We start from the raw sequence: 19757 nt of genomic DNA, 5'->3' as shown, positions 1-19757 counted from the left end.
AAGCAGAGCCATAGTTTAACACACCTCTCTGCAGCTTCTGTACTGTTACCCACCCATTACCCTATTGAGACGGTGTCTTTCCCACGGCCAAAACTTAACAGATCAAAAACTGATCTAAAAGGAACAAGTCATAAAAATCCAATAAAAATCAATACGGCTCACCTTGAGTCAAAAAATAAAACAATTAAATGTGGTCTATTAAATATAAGGTCTCTCCCTCCAAAGACTTTGTTAGTTAATGAACTGATTTCTAATAAACAGATTATTTTGTCTCACGGAAACCTGGCTACAAGAGGACTACATTAGTATAAATGAGTCAACTCCCTCCAATTATTTAAATTTCCACATTCCCAGATCTGTGGGAAGAGGAGGAGGAGTGGCAACCATGTTTCAGTCTGATTTACTAATTAGTCCCAGGCGAATTAATAACTACAGTTCTTTTGAACATTTAACCCTCAGTTTCCCTCATCCAAATTGCAAAGTAATACAACCTCTTCTGTTTGTTGTTTTGTATCGTCCACCAAGCCCTTACTCTCAGTTATTGGATCAGTTGTCAGACCTCTTATCTGATTTGGTGATAAACACTGACACTTATTATAGTGGGGGATTTTAACATTCATGTTGACACAGAATGTGATAACCTTAGCGTAGCCTTTAAAACTATCCTAGATTCAATTGGTTTTGCTCAAAATGTGCATAAACCGACGCACTCTTGGCTCCATACTTTAGACCTTGTGCTGACATATGGCATCGATTGTGAAGAATTAACAGTATTTCCCCACAACCCTGTCCTATCTGATCATTTTTTAATAACATTTGAGTTTAATCTAACTGAGTTCTCCACCCCCAAAAGAGGGTTCCATTATAGTAGATCTTTATTGGATAATGCTGCATCAAACTTTAAAGAGTCTGTCCCCCTCTTAATATCGTCAGTATTGCAGAAATACCCTGCAGATAGCAGCAATGTTGTTTCTTCCCATTCACAAATAGATGTTGTTAACGGTGTGACTTCATCATTGCGTTCTGCATTAGACAATGTAGCTCCCTTGAAAAAGAAGGTGATTATTCACTGGAAGCTGGCTCCCTGGTTTAATTCAGAGCTGCGTTCCTTGAAGCACAAAGTTAGGAAATTGGAGAGAAAATGGCACTCTACACACCAAGAGGAATCCTACCTAATCTGGAGGGACAGTCTATTGTTGTATAACAAGACCCTTCACAGAGTTAGAGCATTATATTTTTCATCATTAATTGAGGAGAATAAAAATAATCCTAGATTTCTCTTCAGTACAGTTGCCAAACTTACACAGAGTCATAGCTCCATTGATCCATCCATTCCCTTAGCTCTTAGCAGTAATGATTTTATGGGATTCTTCATAAATAAAATTGATTTCATTAAAAATAAAATAATAATTGGCATCCTCCCAAACATGATTACCTCGACCTTAGTAAGTGAGGCAGCGTTGGAGGAATCTTTAGAACCTGCACAGTGTCTGTTTAGAACCGGTAGAGCTTTCTGAGCTATCTAAAATTCTAGCTTCATCTAAACCTTCTACCTGTATGTTAGACCCGATCCCTACCAAGTTGTTTAAAGAGATATTCCCTCTGATCAGTGGCACTATTTTAGACATGATTAATCTATCCTTAGTAAATGGATAAGTACCACAGGCTTTTAAAGTAGCAGTTATTAAACCTTTACTTAAGAAACCATCTCTTGATCAACATGAGTTAGTAAATTACAGACCTAAAGTGGTTGGACAATGAAACTGAAACAGCTCTCATTTTAGTGTGGGAGGTTTCATGGCTAAATTGGACCAGCCTAGTGGCCAATCTTCATTAATTGCACATTGAACCAATAAGAGCAGAGTGTGAAGGTCCAATTAGCAGGGTAAGAGCAGAGTTTTGCTCAAAATATTGCAATGCACACAACATTATGGGTGACATACAAGAGTTAAAAAGAGGACAAATTGTTGGTGCACGTCTTGCTGGTGCATCTGTGACCAAGACAGCAAGTCTTTGTGATGTATCAAGAGCCACGGTATCCAGGGTAATGTCAGCATACCACCAAGAAGGACGAACCACATCCAACAGGATTAAATGTGGACGCAAGAGGAAGCTGTCTGAAAGGGATGTTCGGGTGCTAACCCGGATTGTATACAAAAAACATAAAACTACGGCTCCCCAAATCACGGCAGAATTAAATGTGCATCCCAACTCTCCTGTTTCCACCAAAACTGTCCGTCGGGAGCTCCACAGGGTCAATATCTACGGCCGGGCTGCTATAGCCAAACCTTTGGTCACTCGTGCCAATGCCAAACGTCAGTTTCAATAGTGCAAGGAGTGCAAATCTTGGGCTGTGGACAATTTGAAACATGTATTGTTCTCTGATGAGTCCACCTTTACTGTTTTCCCCACATCCGGGAGAGTTATGGTATGGAGAAGCCCCAAAGAAGCGTACCACCCAGACTGTTGCATGTGTGGCCAATATGGCCCCACGCTCCGTCTTGATCACAAGGGGGAGCAAACAACTCAAGAACCCAACCAGTGAAACAGTCCAGTTCAAGATGATTTATTCCACAGAAAGACAGTCACAGCAATAGTGGCACCATAAAAGAGTCATTTTCTTCTTCCTTTAAAAACAGAAATCCACCAATTGTCTTAAAAGTCACCAATTAGGACCAGGGGTTGAGCTCCGCTTAAAAATTATGCTTCTGGTGGAGGCCGTCCGTCTGCAGCACACCTTCTTCGATCCCCAGCTGAAAGAAACAAGTAGGAAGACGCCAGCCTCTCTGCTCCAAGACTCTCTTGAAGAACTTTCATCCGACCGATACTCTATTCCATAGCAGAGTGCTACTTACAGGCGCGGGCAGAGGCTCCCTCTGCCCTGATCCTCTTTACTAGGCCGTCTGTTCTGGCATGCAGATTCCACCTGCTCCTTTGCTCGGCAGTGTGTCCGTCTCCTGCAGGGTCAGCTTCTCTCTGCCCTTCTCTTCAAGCTCCTTTTATAATCCTTTGCTGACACCTGGGCGCAGCTGTGCAATTAGTGAGCTCCGCCTCCTCAGTCAACTGGCTTCAGCCCAGTGTGTTTGGGTTGTTAAAGGGGAAAGCAGAAAAACCAAAACAATCCAAGCATGCAAAACACAACAAACAACTGAAAAAGAAATACAAAAGAAACATATTTTCCCCTGTGTAACACATGCCCAGAGTGAAGCATGGGGGTTGATCAGTGATGGTTTGGGCTGCCATATCATGATATTCCCTTGGCCCCATACTGGTGCTAGATGGGCGCGTCACTGCCAAGGACTACCGAATCATTCTGGAGGACCATGTGCATCCAATGGTTCAATCATTGTATCCTGAAGGAGGTGCCGTGTATCAGCATGACAATGCACCAATACACACAGCAAGACTGGTGAAAGATTGTTTTGATGAACATGAAAATGAAGTTGAACATCTCCCATGGCCTGCACAGTCACCAGATCTAAATATTATTGAGCCACTTTGGGGTGTTTTTGTAATGGTTCTAGCTGTCACTCGGCTGATCACCTTCTCCCCACTGATTGCCGTCACCTGCAACTAATTCCCTGCTGTAATTACTCCTGTCAGCCCATCCCTATATAAGCACTCCTCTTTCAGTCTGTCTTGGCCGGTTTGTCTGATCTCCAAGACTCTGCACTCCCTCGATCACCAGACGCCCAGCTTCCCTTACGCTCTCCAGCCTTTGCACTCCTCGCCAGCCAGCCTGCTACCCCACGCCTCACGCCACCCCAGGTTAATGGATCTTGCCACCCACTCACTTCTCTACTTTGTGTTCCAGTCTCCCCTCCTGTCTCGATCCGCCAGCACGTCCTGGCTTTCACCCTGACGCACCACAGCCACAGTCCTCCTTCACATCCTGGTCCCTGCTCCAACGCACCACCTGTCCCACTTCGTCAGCGCGCCTCGGACCCAGCTCCGGAGCTCATCAGGCCCGTTCTATCAGTGCTCCTGCGTTCCGTCTGCCTGCTTCATCTCCACCATCTCCAGTCTACTTCAGCCCGGTCCTGTCTCTGATCCATCCAACCTTCTTTGTGGCAACAAAAGCTCCTAAATCTACGGCTCTGTGTGCGGTTTGAATTCTGGCTCCAGACCCCAGTCATTACAGTTTTCCGAGGAGCGAGTCAGGAAACAATTTCCTCCACCAGCATCGCGTCCTGACCTGGCCACTATCCTGCAAGAAGAATGGTTTAAAATCCCTCTGACCAATGTGCAGGACTTGTATATGTCATTCCCAAGACAAATTGACGCTGTATTGGACGCAAAAGGAGGCCCTACACCATACTAATAAATTATTGTGGTCTAAAACCAGGTGTTTCAGTTTCATTGCCCAAACCCTGTATATCTAATCTTCTTTTCTTATCTAAAATTCTTGAGAAAGTAGTTGCTAATCAACTTTGTGAACATTTACAAAGTAATGACCTACTTGCGGAGTTTCAGTCAGGCTTCAGAGGTCATCATAGCATTGAAACAGCTCTGATGAAGGTCACTAATAATATGCTCATGGCCTCAGATAATGGACTTGTGTCTATACTTGTCCTGTTAGATCTCAGTGCTATTAGCTTAAAGACAATACAGAAGACTAAAGACAGTGGAGGATTATCTTCAGCTGATCCAAAATGCTGCGGCAAGAGTTCTGATGAAAATCAACAAGAGGGATCATATTTCTCCAATTTTAGCTTCCCTTCATTGGCTTCCTGTTAAATCAAGAATAGAATTTAAAATTCTCCTTCTAACGTATAAAGCCCTTAATAATCAAGCTCCATCATATATCAGAGCTCTGATTACCCCGTATGTTCCTAACAGAGCACTTCGCTCTCAGACTGCAGGTCTGCTGGTGGTTCCTAGAGTCTCTAAAAGTAGAATGGGAGGCAGATCCTTTAGCTATCAGGCTCCTCTCCTGTGGAACCAACTCCCAGTTTTGGTCCGTGAGGCAGACACCCTATCTATTTTTAAGACTAATCTTAAAACTTTCCTTTTTGACAAAGCTTATAGTTAGAGTGGCTCATGTTACCCTGAGCTATCTCTATAATTGTGCTGTGATAGGCCTAGGCTGCTGGAGGACATCAGGGTCTAATTTTCTCACTCTACTGATTTCTACTGTTCTTCAGTCTACTGTTCTCCAGTTTTGCATTGTATTACATTGAAATGACTGTCGTCATTTCAGCTTTTAACTTTTTGCTCTCTCTCTTTTTCTTCATAGTAGGTACACCTGGTCTGGCGTTCTGTTAACTGTGACATCATCCAGAGAAGACGGCTCACCCGCTACTACCATCTAATGTAGAACAGATTACTAGATCAATGTGTGCTTCTGTGCTTTTTTGTCTCTCTTGTTGTGTCTCTGCTCTGTCTTCTGTAACCCCAGTCGGTCGAGGCAGATGACCGTTCATACTGAGCCCGGTTCTGCCGGAGGTTTTCCTTCCCGTTAATGGGGAGTTTTTCTTCCCACTGTCGCTTCATGCTTGCTCAGTATGAGGGATTGCAGCAAAGCCATGTACAATGCAGACGACTCTCCATGTGGCTCTACGGTTCCCCAGGAGTGAATACTGCTTGTCGGGACTTTGATGCAATCAACTGGTTTCCTTATATAGGACATTTTTGAACAATCTGTATAATCTGACCCAATCTGTATAATATGATTGAACTTGATTTTGTAAAGTGCCTTGAGATGACATGTTTCATGGCTCGTATGAGTCGTGTAGGCCCACCCTCTTTGGGGGGCCCGGTCTGGGGGGCGTCTGGTCTGGTGGCGGGGCCGGGGGTCGGGCACAAGCAGTCGTATAATCAATTTGGGGTGACCCCCCCCTCTGGTCAGTGTTGGATGCAAGTGTGGGATGTGGGAATGTGTGTACAGCGTTTTTTTTTTTTTTTTTTTTTTTCCAGGTATGGGTGTGGTCCGCTCCCTCTCCCAAGAGCATCTCAAGTCTCCGCTAGGTGCGGAGCCACCCCCCCACGTCCTGCCCTCCTCCGCTGCGCTGGCAGGCGCCTTGGCCCTCTGGCGAATTGGTGGGCTTCGGGTTTGGGGCGGGTTCCCGGGCGTGCGCCGGCCCACTCCCGGCGGCTTCTTCGCAGGGCCTGGCCCCCTGGGGGGCGGCCGGGGACCCCGTCGCGGGGGCGGAGCGCCCCTGGGGCCTTTGGCCCCCAGGGCCCATGGCCGAGACCACTTCAGCGGGGCTAGCTGCCGGCAGAGCCCACGGGCTCGTCCCCGCGGCTCTTGGGGGCGTCGGCATTGCGGTGGCTGGGGGATTTCCTCGGGGTCATCTCTACTCTTTCCTTGGGGGGGGGGGTTGCAGATATCCTGTGTCGGCCCCTCCTGGGCGCCCTGCTTTGGGGACCCCTTTGGGAGTCCGGGATTATGGGTCCCCTGACTCCTGCCTCTGTGCTCGGGGAAGGCGGGCCTTTGGTTCTCCACAACCACTATCAAGCTATTTCCTTCTGGATAATTTTCACCTAAACTAGTGCACTCTCACAAACTCCCACAGGTGCTGGGTTCCAGGTATTAAATGTTCACTTATATACAGTTAGCTTATAATTTATTTATTTATTTATTTATGTTCTTTCACTTTCTTTTTTCAGGTATCACATTACACATGTCAGCTTACATAATATATATGATTTAGCAATGGCATCTAGGTGTTATTCGATTGTATCTGTTGCTTTATGTCTGTTGGTTGTGCTGTTCTTTTTGCATCTCTCTTTCCAGGTGATGGAGCAGACGGAGGTTTTATCATTCTCTCCCTTTTATCTCTTCTTTCTTTCACCTCTACTCTTTTTTTTTCTTTCTCTCTCACTTCTTGTTCTTCTTTTACTCTCCCATTGTAATGTCCATATAATTTGAAATTCTCCCTGCATGAATCACAATAAAGCTATTTACAAGCATAAATCAAGTAGAGCACTATGGAAAAAAGCTGTTCACTCCACTTGTAAAAGCAAAGTCTGTCGAGCTCTATCTGGCATTGAGACATCAATTCCTATTGCCACATTGCTAGACAGGACACTGGGGATTAAAAAAAAAAGATCTCAGTGCTGCATTTGACACAGTTGATCACAATATTCTCCTACAAAGACTTGAGCATACTGTAGGGATTAAGGGGAAAGCATTAGGCTGGTTTAAATCTTATCTGTCAGACAGATTCCAGTTTGTACATGTTAATAATAAATCTTCCTCAAACTCTAGGGTCACCTGTGGAGTACCACAGGGTTCAGTCCTTGGACCAATTCTCATTACTATATATATGCTTCCGATCGGTAAAATGATCAGACAGCATGGGATTATTTTCCACTGTTATGATGATGACACTCAGCTATATTTATCCATCAGCTATATTTATCCATAAATCCTGATGAATCCAATCAGTTACTTCGACTGCAGTCATGTCTTGATTACATCAAAAGCTGGATGACTTTAAATTTCCTGCACTTAAATTCTGACAAGACAGAAGTTGTAATCTTTGGACCAGAGTCCTCAAAAAATAAACTTCTTAATCAATCACTTAATCTGGATGGCATTAACTTGGCCATGGTAATAAAGTAAAAAATCCTGGTGTTATTTTCGACCAAGACATGTCATTTAAATCCCATATTAAACAGGTTTACAGAGTTTCCTTTTTTCACCTCAGGAATATCGCCAAAATTATAAATTTAAAGTCAATAGTCCAGGAGCGATGCTGAAAAACTAGTCCATGCATTTGTTACTTCAAGGCTGGACTATTGTAATTCTTTACTATCAGGAAGTCCACAAAATGCAGTTCAAAGTCTTCAGCTGATCCAAAATGCTGCAGCAAGAGTTCTGATGAAAATCAACTTTTAGCTTCCCTTCATTGGCTTCCTGTTAGAAGAAGAATTTTAAATTCTATTCTTGATTTAACATATAAAGCCCTTAATAATCAAGCTCCATCATATATCAGAGCTCTGATCACCACGTATGTTCCTAACAGAGCACTTCGCTTATAGACTGCAATTCTGCTGGTGGTTCCTAGAGTCTCTAAAAGTAGAATGGGAGGCAGATCCTTTAGCTATCAGGCTCGTCTCCTGTGGAACCAACTCCCAGTTTTGGTCCGTGAGGCAGACACCCTGTCTACTTTTAAGACTAGTCTTAAAACTTTCCTTTTTGACAAAGCTTATAGGTAGAGTGGCTAATGTTACCCTGAGCTACCACTATAGTTATGCTGCTATGGGCTTAGGCTACTGGAAGACATCAGGGCCTATTTTTCTCACTCTACTGATTTCTACTGTTCTCCAGTTTTGCATTGCATTACATTGAAAGGACTGTTGTCATTTCAGCTTTTAACTTTTTGCTCTCTCTCTTTTTTCTTCATAGTAGGTACACCTGGTCTGACGTTCTGTTAACTGTGACATCATCCAAGGAAGACAGATCACCGGCTATTACCATCTAATGTAGAATAGATTACTGGATCAATGTGTGCTTCTGTGCTTGTTTGTTCGTCGTGTTGTGTCTCTGCTCTGTCTTCTGTAACCCCCAGTCGGTCGGGCAGATGACCGTTCATACTGAGCCCTGTTTTGCTGGAGGTTTTCCTTCCCCGTTAATGGGGAGTTTTTCTTTCCGCTGTCGCTCCATGCTTGCTCAGTATGAGGGATTGCAGCAAAGCCATGTACAATGCAGACGACTCTCCCTGTGGCTCTACGGTTCCCCAGGAGTGAATGCTGCTTGTCGGGACTTTGATGCAATCAACTGGTTTCCTTATATAGGACATTTTTGACCAATCTGTATAATCTGACCCAATCTGTATAATATGATTGAACTTGATTTTGTAAAGTGCCTTGAGATGACATGTTTCATGATTTGGCGCTATATAAATAAAATTTAATTGAATTGAATTGAGGGATTGCTGCAAAGCCATGGACAATGCAGACGACTCTCCCTGTAGCTCTACTCTTCTCCAGGAGTGAATGCTGCTTGTTGGGACTTTGAAGCAGTCAACTGGTTCCCTTATATAGAAAATTTTTGACCAATCTGTATAATCTGATTGTATTTGACTTTGTAAAGTGCCTCGAGATGACATGTTTCATGGATTGCCGCTATATAAATAAAGTTGAATTGAATTAATTTAGGGATTTATAAATTATTTTAAAAGGTGTTTTTATCCATCAGAACAACCAGCAGAAGGAAATGAACGTCAAACACATCAAGGTCAAGGTCAGCAGCAATGATCATCTCTGCAGACCTGATAGTTCAGGGCAGTCTGGTCCTGTCCTGATGTCGTCACGGGGCAGACTGAATAATTGTAGTCAGGTAGATGACCAGCAGCTCCTGTGTCAGGTTAAGCTTTTTAAAGATTTCAGCCAGAAACACAAAAATATGACCTCAGCTTGGTCTCCTTTAAGACAGTTTATGTCAAAACACTGAGCATAATTATAAAGAATGTAAGTTGGAGGTTTTCTGGCTCTGAAACCTGATGATTGTGGCACTTTCTTTTAGCAACCCATATCTTACCATTTCAACTAACAACAGCCCTTGTTAATGAATCCAGTTAATATTGTGTTTCATTATTGTACAAAATGGGGACGCTGAATGGACAATAGCTAATAATTAGTTTCACCTCTGTGTCCCTGTTTCTACATCAAACAAGATGGCGCTCCCCAGCAAGCAATGTTTAAAATGTCTCAGAGTTCAGCTGAAAACGGTTTGGTGAGGAGATGATGTGGACAAAGGCTCATTGCTTTTAATGTGTAACAACTTTGGGTTTCACTTAAAAAGTTATCTAGTATTAATCCAATTTAAACAAACCTTGCGTATCAGAGAAAATTACATTACAGTATTTGCCTATCTATAGAAACTTTCTATCTAAACATAAAGATCCTGCTGTGTAAAGGGGAAAAGCATGCAGAGACCAATCAGCATGAAAAATCAGAAACACTTGAGTTGGTATACATGTGCTGTTACTCTGTGCTACTAAAGTGATAGCTATACCAAGCTTTATGTCACTGAGTTTTAAAGAAATATTGGACAGAATAAGATTATCCTTGAAAATAAAAACTCAGAACTAGTCAATATGGATACAAGATTTCATAAAGCTTGTGGTAGGGTCTGTTTTTGATGTTCAGGTTTATTTCCTACTCATTTCTTTCATTAATGCAGGAATGGAGACCAGCATACTTGAACCTGTTACTTTTCAAGAGTCAAAGAGAAGTATGAAAGAAACAAATCTGGGCAGGCAAGGAATTAGCCAACGGCAGAAACACTCAAACAACACAAAGGCATGGAAACAATACATGGATGACGTTTCACTTTCTGATACTGATCTTTCTACTTAAGCTCTTTAGGAGTAGGCAGGGCCGGTTCTAGCCCTTTGGTTGCCCTAGGCGAGATTGAATTTTGCGCCCCCCCCCCTCACTTTTGCCGTGCGAAATACCAGTACTGTTTTCAGCATCTGTTTAGTGCTTCATTGAGTTGTGTTTACAGTTCCACAAACAGTGCTGTGTGGTGAATTGTGCCTACAGTTGTGCAAAGTGTGTGTTACAAAAATGCAAATTGAGTGCAAAGCAGTATTTGTTCTTTTAGTTTTGTGAACTCAGTGAGTGGATTTGCAATAAGTATTAATAGTTTTAGAAATTGTGCTATAAGAATCAAGGGTTGTGTTTAAGCATTCAGAAAAAAATGTAACTTAGCATGGAGTGATGCATAGATAACAAATACCAGAATAGGTTTCAGAACCTTTTCTTTTTTTATTATTCTAAATAATTTATTACACACTCAAAGTTAGGACTGTGCAAAATCACTCTTAACCATCTGTAAGGACACTTAGGTAAAGTATGACTAATAAACTGGATTTTGATGATTATTTGTACATCCATTTTGAATACTCAATGCAGATAATCACTACAAAATATTTTATTTATATTAGTATCCTCCACCCATTCTCAAGCTAATAATATAGCACATAATTCTGCTGCATATATACTGAGATAATTAGATGTCCTTTTTGAAATAATCTTTGTCAGGAATCACCACTGCTATACTAGTTGCTTCACTCTTTGTCTTTTTATTTTCATGTATCTATGTCTACATCTGTTGTCTTTTACTTTCCTGTATCTGTTTATTCACTTGTGTGTAAATGCACCCCAGCAATCAAAAAAAAATGTTATGAGAAATTTTACCCACTGCTGCTTTTTTTTTTTTTAGATACTGCTAGCAGAGCTGGAGAAAATAAAAACTAAGCAGGTTGATGCAGCATAAGAGCCCCCATCACTGACAAGTTCATTTGTGAAACCAACAAAAGATGAAGCCATCAATCTCTCATTCAGTCGATTTTCAAAAAGACCATGAAATCATTTTATTAGTATTTGCTTATATTACATAATAACCACAACAATTTTGTTTACACGCATGTTTTAGATTTTTTTCTTTCAGCTTGGGTATTTCTTTTAACTGCCAACAGGTGACCTCTAAAGGTAAAGGCATCTTCATGTCCTGGGGGTGGGATGTGGCCCCTTATACAGATGACTGCACACGAGGGGATCACAGCCCTGGTATATGCCGGCCTCAGTTACAACGCAAAGACAAGAGTTCCTTTTACTGATGTTTATTGGTCTTAAACACCGTAGAACTGACAAAATAAGGACAAAATATAACAGAAATAATTAGCCTCACAACATAACTTAACATACAATACATGTAGCAAATAAACATACCACTTTGGCCTGCTTGTGACTAAGGCTGGGGTTTCTTCTGTTTATCTTCAGTCTTCAACAGCAAACACAGTTCTTAGCTTGTTTGAGTTCTTACAGTCGACGCTGGAGCACAAGTGTGTTGCCGATAGCTTTCTGATAGCTTGCAACGTTAACAGGAAACAGAAATGTCCCTTTCAAAATACGTGCATCCATCTTAATTATTTAAATTAAATACTGTGACTTATTTTTCAAAACAAATTATACTTATAAAAAGGTACAACATACAAATATTAAAACTATACAAAATAAACAATAAGTACAAACTTAAATAAGGTGCATCAATGGCAATAAGTACAAACTTATAAGGTGAAACAGCGCCATCTATTGGATTTCAAAAAATATCGTACAAACAAAACAATAGCATTTACACTCCCACCATCACACTATGTGGATTCTACACAACAGATGGTGAATAACAAACTGATTAAAGATAAATAGCGAACTATGTGTCTCTTGTGTTACTATTCAGCTTCAAGTAAAAGTATTGTCTTGTGTATTGGTCTTTCCAAAAATGTTTTAGTTGTGTGTGTTCCTCTTTTGTCTATTGTGGTGTCACTAATAAGAAGTTTGACCTTTCTGACTCTGTTGTCAGCTCCTGGGAAAACATCTACCACTTTGGCAAGTTTCCATTGGTTTCTTGGTAGACCTTCTTCTTGTAGTAATACAATGTCATTTATTTTAGTGTCTCTTCGAGTCTTGTGCCATTTTCTTCTCTGTTGCAGATTCAACAGATATTCCTTTCTCCATCTGGTCCAGAATATGTTCGCCAAATACTGAACTCTTTTCCATCTTTTCTGCAGATAGAGATCTTCTCGAACGAATTCTCCAGGGGGTGTCGTAATGATCGTAGATTTCATTGTCAATATATGGTTCGGTGTCAATGGCTCAGGTCCTACAGGATCGTTAATACACTCTGCACTTAGTGGTCTGCTATTTACAATAGCCATGGCTTCATACATAAAAGTTCTTAGAGATGAAGTGTCAAGCCTTTGAGCAGATTGATCCAAGATGGATTTCAAAACATTTCTTATGGTCCTAATCTGTCTCTCCCAAACTCCGCCCATGTGACTGGAAGCAGGTGGGTTGAGAACAAATTTGCAGCCTAGATCTTTCAGTTTCTCTTGACTTGATTCCATCAGCTTTTGAAACTCATTCCTTGCGCCCATGAAATTGGTGCCTTGGTCGCAATGCAGCTGACTTATGTTGCCACGAATTGCTATAAAGCAACGGAGAGCATTAATGAAACAGTCGGTACTGAGGTCATCCAGGACTTCTATATGGATAGCTCTGGAGCACATACAAGTGAATAAGAGTCCATATCTCTTTATTTCTTTCCTTCCTTCACGTACACAGAATGGTCCGAAGCAATCCATACCGCTGTACGCAAATGGAGGGGTAGCTTCCATCCTTTCTGGTGGTAGGTTGCCCATCTTTTGTTCCTGATTGCCTTTCCTAAATTTTCTGCATTTCACGCATTTGTAAATTAATGATGACACACTACTGCTGCAGCCAATAATCCACACTCCATTAGCGCGTATTTCATTGACCGTCATCCCACGACCTTGGTGATGGATCTTTTCGTGAAAATGTTTGATAAGTAAGTGTGACACATGATGATCTTTTGGCAGGATAGCCGGATGTTTGACATTTGAATGTAGTGATGCTCCAGTTAGTCGTCCTCCTACTCTCAGGACATCGCAGTTATCGATGAAGGGACTTAACTTATGAAGCTTTGATTTTGTTGTTGTAACTTCTCCTTTGTGTTTCAGGGATTGGATTTCTTCACTGAATGCTTCAGTTTGAACAGTTTGAATTATGAATTCTTCTGCATTCCTTCTCTCTTCCAGAGTAGTGGTTTCGTTGGACAATTTTGTTTTGTTCTTTACATGCTTTGCCAAGCGTTTTAGTCTTGCTATGGCCCTTACCAATCTCTTCCAATCTGAGAAGTTTTGCATTCTGGTTGAAAGTGACTTCACTTCTTTTGCTTTAATTGTGTAAACTTGTGACATTTTTAGTTCCGGATCTTTATTGTCAATCTCTTTGACTTTGTCCTCTTCCTTAGGAAGTTCCTTCTGCCATAGGAAACTTGGTCCAGAGAACCAGTTTGATTCGACCAGTTCTTTTGTCATAACTCCGCGAGATGCATGGTCGGCGGGATTTTGTGCAGAAACAACATAACGCCATTGACTTGGTTCAGTGGTTGATCTGATTCTCTGAATGCGATTTGCCACGAATACGTGAAATCGTCTTGCGTCGTTGTTAATGTAACTCTCTCTTCAGGAAGCAAGCAGTTCTTGTAGCTACGACCGCAGCAGAGAGTTCGAGTCTTGGAATGGTTGTGACCTTGGTTGGAGCGACTCTTGACTTGCCCATTACAAGGGTACAATGCACTTCTCCAGACTTAGTTACAGCTCTAAGGTATGAGCATACTCCGTAACCGGAAACGCTGGCATCAGAAAAACTGTGTAGCTCATATTGCTGAATGTCCATAAACGTTGCTGGCACATAGCAACGTGATATCTTAATTGAAGACAGGTTAAGGAGGTCTCGTAGCCAGGCCTCCCAGTGCGGCTTGAGGTCATCTGGAAGCGGTTCGTCCCAGTCCAACTTGTCTTGACACATCCTTTGAAGGATTCTTTTCCCAACGAGAATGTAAGCAACAACACTTCCTTGTTGTTGCTGATGAATTTGTGCAGGTGTAGCTTTCCAGAGTTACACAGATCTCTAGCTTCTTTTACAAGCTTGATGGCTTCTTCTTCGGAATGAACACTTGCCAAGCCATCGTCCACATAAAAGTTGCGTTGTATGAACTTAATGGCAGCTTGACTGAACTTGCCTTTACCTTGTTCAGCTAGATGTTTAAATCCAAACTTTGCGCATCCAGGTGAGGACGCAGCTCCGAATAGGTGGACTGTCATACGAAACACTGACGGTGGCTTGTCCATATTACCTTCCTCCCACTATAGGAATCTGAGGTAATCCTGATCTTCAGCGACAACTTGAAATTGGTGGAACATACGCTCCACGTCACACATGAAAGCCACTTGTCCTTTTCTGAAGCGACACAGAACTCCAACAAGGGTATTTGTGAGGTCAGGTCCGCTCAGAAGATGTTCGTTGAGAGATGTATTTTGAAATTTCGCTGAGCAATCAAAGACTACGCGGATCTTTCCTGGTTTTTGGGGATGGTAAATGCCATGATGAGGGATATACCAAACTGGTTCTTTGTTTATCTCCATCTCTGACACCCTTTCTGCATCACCTCTCTTTATTATGTCCTGCATGAATGCCACATAGTCTTTGAAGTAGCTGTCATCTTTTCTCAAGCGCTTCTCCAGACACTTTAATCTATGTTCGGCACAAAGTCTGTTGTTTGGTAGGTTAGGCCTTTCTTCCTTAAAGGGTAATGGCATCTCAAAATGTCCATTTTCCTTTTGTTTTATGCCTCTCCTGACCTTTTCCAAGAACTTTAAGTCTTCTTGTGACATTGAATCTTCCTCGGTGGTCTTTTCAATAAAGTCCATTTCAAGCACTTTAATAATTTCAGCTGGAGAGATTACTTCTGAAACTTTGTTTCTGCTTACAAAGTGGACTTCATCCTTTAGTTGGTGAAACTCTTCAACAGCTGGCAAGACTTGTTTTACGATTATGCGATGACTGACACCAATCTCGTCTTCAAACTCACCTTCAGAGTGGTTATAGCCGATAATGCTCCATCCTAGCGCAGATTTCTGTCCAAATGGCTGGTCTCTTTCTCCGCTGACCACTTCAATGGGCAGTAAAGCCTGTGGGCAATTATAGCCAATTAGCAATCCGACTTCACAGTCAAGTTCAGGAGCCATCTCCTTTGCCAGATGTTTCAGGTGAGACCAGTTCTCTGCTGTCTTGCTTGTGGGAATATGAGATCTGTTGGCAGGTATGTAGTCTCTAGTGTAGACTGGTGGCAATTTGATTCTCGTTTCAGAATTAATGCCTCTTACTTGTAAATTGCTTAACTTGTGGCTAGATACAGTCTTTGTTTTGGATGTTATCGTGGAAATCTTGAGTTTGACTGACTCTGTCTTTACATTCAGCATCTCGGCTGTGTCTTTCAGAATGAAAGTAGTATCACTTTGGGTGTCAAGCAAGGCATACACCAGCTTCTCTTGGTCTGGTTCATCCACAGTTGATAAATAAACTGGAACTACAGAAGAAGTACAACCTTTAGACTTATGCTGTACAACTCTATTGGATGTTACCTGCTTAGACTCGATATCTTGAGGATCTTGCTTTCTTTCTGTTTCTTGATTTACTTTTAACTTTTCTTGATTTTCTTTAGGTCTTTGGTCTTTGTCTCTTTTGTCTCTATCTTGATGCAAACATGTAGGGTGAGACTTTTGACACTTGTCACATACGCTTCTTGATGTACAGCTTTTAGAGTTATGACCAGTCTTAAGGCATCCGAAACACAACTTCTCAGCTTGCACAAACTTTACTCTTTCCTCAACTGGCTTTTCCATCATCCTTCGACATTTGTGGAGTGAGTGGCCAGATTTCTTACAGAAGATGCATGTGAAGTTTGTCTTCTCACTGGAATTTGTGATGAGTGCTTTAGCGTTTAAGGTGTAATTTCTTCTTGACTTGTCTTTGATAGCTTGCCTGTTATCTGTTTCAGTTGGCTTTATTGCTTGGAGTGAGGTGATAGGATTACAGGCTATTCTGGCTTCTTTGTTGAGGAACTTAACAAAATGGCTGAAACTGGGGAACATTCTGTGCTCGTCTTGGAACTCAGTTACTGTCCTATTCCAGCGGGAACTTAGCCAATCTGGTAGCTTGGCAGCTATCCTTTGGTTTTCAACACAGTCGTTCAAAACTTGTAATCCTTGCACATAGGGAATGGCTGATTCGACACTACTCAGAAAATCTGCAAATTCTCGTAGATCTCGACTGTCTTTGGTGATCTTAGGCCATGAATGAATCTTGTCCCGATATGCCTTGCCTATGACAAAGGGGTCTCCAAATCTATTCTCAAGTGTTTCCCAGGCAGTGTAGTAAGCCGTGTCTGTACCGACTAGGAAGTGACCTTCAATAGCTCTTTTGGCTGAACCACCAATATACTTTCTCAAATAGAAGAGCTTCTCTTGTATTGGCAGGTTTTTGCGGTCAACTAATGTTTGAAAAAACAGCTTCCAATCATTATACTGCAGGGGGTCTCCCAGAAAGACTGCTGGTTCTGGTACTGGAATTCTATTTGAAGTTATGGCTTCAGCAAGTGTTTGCACAAGATCAATGGAAGCTACCTGAGATGTTACTGAGGGTAATTGAGATGCAATGGGAGCTGGTTGAGGCAGAGGAGCTTGGGGTCTTGGTATTGGAGGAGAGTGCAAGGATGGGCTGGTGGGAGCTTTAACTTGAGAGGGAATGAATGGCTGAGAAAGGTAGACAGGAAGATCTGGTTGTCTGGGAGAACTATCTTGCTTTGGTGCAGCTAATGAGACAGGAGGCTTATTGTCATTTTCGCTGTGAACACTTTCAGCATAAACCTTTAGCCTTGCTTGTGCTGCGTTATGTTTTTGTAGCTCTTTTAATAGTTCTACTTCCTTTCTCTTTTCTTCTAACTTTGTCTTTATTGTAGTGCTTTCAGTTAGAAACTGTGCTCTTTTCCTTGCATCCTCTACTTCCAGCTCTCTGATTTCCTCTTCACATTGATGTTGTGTTTTCATTATTTTAATCACCTCTTCTGTCGCTGCCACTTCAGCTGCTGCTTGCTGCCTTTGTTGCAATGAATCAGGACATGATCTTTTAGAGAGTCTAGAATTAGTTTTTGACTTGCGTGAGGATCTATATGAGGTATTGGACATTGTATCTTGAAATACTGATTCTGAGTCTGGCCACGGAATATCACTTGGATCACCATTTCCTTCAAGAAGGCACTGAGCCTTTTCCTTGGCTGTTTTAGTGATAGCCCAACATACATCGCATTTTCTCCGTAGCTCAGGTTCAGGGACTTCAACGTCTCTTATCTCTTCATAAAAATAGCTTATATCTGCTTGAAGAACATTAATGACACTCACAGCTTCAGCAATCAACTCAGTGTCTTTACTTTTCATAAAGTTTTTAAAGCAGTTTATGTGATATTTCCATTTCTTATATGTTCGCTCAAAGTCTTTTTTGTGATCCTTTAGCTTTGCATCTTGTAACGATTTTCCTTTTTCAGTTAGTATACGTGTGCGTTGGCTTCTGCGAACATCTTTATGTGAATTATCATCTTTTGCTTCTTGGGGTTGCTGGACATCCTCTTCAGTGCCCTGCTCTTGTATGACCTGTTCTTCATTGCTGTCTTCTTGTGCACAGCTGCCTCTTTTTGTGGACTGTTTAGTTGTTTGAGCTTTGTCTGTCATGTTAAATATGTGATGCATATGTTATCAAATTAGCTTATAGTGGTGTATAAATACTTAAACGTTTTCTCATAACTATGTGTGCAAGTATTAGCATGAAATATTGCTCAACACTTGTAAAAAGAACCAAAATATTCAAAGGGGTTTCACTTATAAACAAATAAGCTTGAACTTAAGCATAATACTTTAGAAAATCGTAAAACTCCAAAATATTTGTTTGTAATATACAACAAATAAAAATACACCGCTTAACCTTAACACTTAGTACACCTTTGATAACTACGCATTTGCTGATATTTGCTTGCAGTCTTGACTTCTTTAAGGTAAATGTGCTGTAATGTCCAGTTACTGCTTTACTGTGTTGAAGTCATAAACGCTATTGAGGCTTTAGAAACAGTTCACAAGTGCTTATGCTACTTCTCAGACACAAACTTGAGTGCTTGCTTGCTTAGCGTTCACTTGCCAACTTGCTTCGGTACTTGTTCAATGCGTCACGTCCATTCACACGATGCAGTCCTTCTCCGAACATTCAGCTTAGCAGCTTCGGTCCCTTCGTCTTCACCGGGGCAGTGCAGTGTTCTACTATGCCGGCCTCAGTTACAACGCGAAGACAAGAGTTCCTTTTACTGATGTTTATTGGTCTTAAACACCGTAGAACTGACAAAATAAGGACAAAATATAACAGAAATAATTAGCCTCACAACATAACTTAACATACAATACATGTAGCAAATAAACATACCACTTTGGCCTGCTTGTGACTAAGGCTGGGGTTTCTTCTGTTTATCTTCAGTCTTCAACAGCAAACACAGTTCTTAGCTTGTTTGAGTTCTTACAGTCGACGCTGGAGCACAAGTGTGTTGCCGATAGCTTTCTGATAGCTTGCAACGTTAACAGGAAACAGAAATGTCCCTTTCAAAATATGTGCATCCATCTTAATTATTTAAATTAAATACTGTGACTTATTTTTCAAAACAAATTATACTTATAAAAAGGTACAACATACAAATATTAAAACTATACAAAATAAACAATAAGTACAAACTTAAATAAGGTGCATCAATGGCAATAAGTACAAACTTATAAGGTGAAACAGCGCCATCTATTGGATTTCAAAAAATATCGTACAAACAAAACAATAGCATTTACACTGGTATCTTTGCCTAAATAGTCCCAACACCATCTCACAAATTGTCTATAGGCTATATGCTTATACTGTTGCTTGTATTGGGACCAAGCAACCTGCAATGTCCAAGCATTTAGACACACCGCTTCCATGCCAAGATGGTCTGTGTCAGGGATTTCTCCATCCATATCCTCTCTGGCTTCTTCAATCTTAGCAACAACCAAGCCCATTTCCTGGCAACAGATGCACTCTCTCACATAATCCATTATTGGCAGTGAGAACAGGAACACCTAAAAAAATAAGATTGATTAATTGTATATTTGTATATGAATTACACAGCATAACTGATTTGCTAAATTCACTATTAATGCATTTATGGTAAGTTGAAAATGGATTTACATTTCAGGAAATATTTAGGCCTCAATATCACTCAGTGTATATTTTTGATATATTATTTTTGACTTTTGTTATGCTAGTATGTAGGTAGGCTAAATATTAATGTACAGATACTGTTTTTAAAATGTTGTCAA

Source organism: Fundulus heteroclitus, unplaced genomic scaffold (assembly GCF_011125445.2).
Source record: "Fundulus heteroclitus isolate FHET01 unplaced genomic scaffold, MU-UCD_Fhet_4.1 scaffold_50, whole genome shotgun sequence".
Taxonomy (NCBI): Eukaryota; Metazoa; Chordata; class Actinopteri; order Cyprinodontiformes; family Fundulidae; genus Fundulus; species Fundulus heteroclitus.
The sequence above is the reverse complement of the archived record's forward strand: the minus strand, read 5'-3'. Positions refer to the sequence as shown.